We start from the raw sequence: 1,441 nt of genomic DNA, 5'->3' as shown, positions 1-1,441 counted from the left end.
CCTTTTCAGTCTGCAGCTAGAAATATTAGATAGACAATTGATTCCAAGCAAAATACACATTTCTAGAGTTTTCTAAAACACTCTTGCGAATGGAATGGCTCCTCAGAGCTTTGAAAATGGACTTCTCGAAAGGAAATACTTGATCAAACAGAAAGGGTTTATGCTGTGCAGGTACTCTGTGTTGTACAATAAATCTTTTTCCCCCTGTATTTTTCATCTATAATTATTTTCAGAGGTGAACTAACTCAGATGCCAACTTTCCTTTGGTTTGTAGTGTTTGGAAAACTGCAGTGGCAGAGGCTGGCTTAGTGTTGCAGAAGGAGACTCTCAGGGACATTACAGTTCCTGTTGCTCTGATGCACAAGGAGTTAATTGTGATTGTCACCTCCACAGTGTAATCTGCACACAAAAAAAGCAACAATCAGGTGTTTCCCCAACCCTTGAATGTACTCTTTTAACAGACCACATCCTCTTTTAATCTCTTGACACTAAGATAATGCAATAATAAATATTAGAGCTAGCATTTTATTTGTAAGACCCCCTCTTTTCTCTCTTAAAGTAGCCTGCTATTTACTGAAAATGCTTATGATTGGTTTCAGAGTGAAGAGGAGAGGGAGAAGTAAGAAAAAGGACACTTCATTTGAAAACTATAATAACAATTTTGGAGTTACAAGATGGGATTGACCAGAAACTCTGCTTGGATAACTCAAAGAGGATGAAGGTAGACAGTTCAAATGCAGCATTTCAAAACCCAGCCAACTTGAGAGAAAAAAACATTGTTTAGTGTGGAAGCTAGGTAGTTTGCTCTAATTTAGACTTAGATTTCCCTCTTTTTTTTTTTAATGCTGCTTCAGAAATCCATTTTCTGTGTACATTTACTATAAGTATTTCTGCTATGGGAATGCATCCATTGAAAGCACATTTAAAGTGTTTTAATTATCCCTAGGGCATTTGACAAGCAGATTTTGTAATTGAGAGGTAGTTGGTTACACTATTTCCAGTGTATAGGGGTGTAAGGGCTTGCTTCTCTGCTGGCTTGAAATGTGAGTAGTGCTGGAGGGAACAACACATATTTCAACTGTTTTCATACAAGGAAGTGACAACCCCTGTGTTTACCTTGACTCCCTGACTCTTTCTGCTGCGTTATTGCATTTTAGTGCATCTGTGTATTAGATAGGCAGAATATTTTTAACTGTCTGAATTACAGAAAGTGCTACTGTCAGTGATGTCCACTTCAAATCTTACTTGCTGCAGCTGTGAGAAGGGAACAAGTGAGTGTTAGTGGTGAAGAAATCCCTTGAAAGGCCTCATTTTTGATACATTTCACTTTTTTTTCCACCCAACCCCTGGTTATTTCCCCAAGAGATTATTTTTCATTCTAAACTCAATTTCCCATTTCTTTTAATTCAATAGCTTGACTTTATCTTACTGTTTTCTTCAC

This window comes from Aphelocoma coerulescens, unplaced genomic scaffold (assembly GCF_041296385.1).
Source record: "Aphelocoma coerulescens isolate FSJ_1873_10779 unplaced genomic scaffold, UR_Acoe_1.0 HiC_scaffold_100, whole genome shotgun sequence".
Classification (NCBI taxonomy): domain Eukaryota; kingdom Metazoa; phylum Chordata; class Aves; order Passeriformes; family Corvidae; genus Aphelocoma; species Aphelocoma coerulescens.
The sequence above is the reverse complement of the archived record's forward strand: the minus strand, read 5'-3'. Positions refer to the sequence as shown.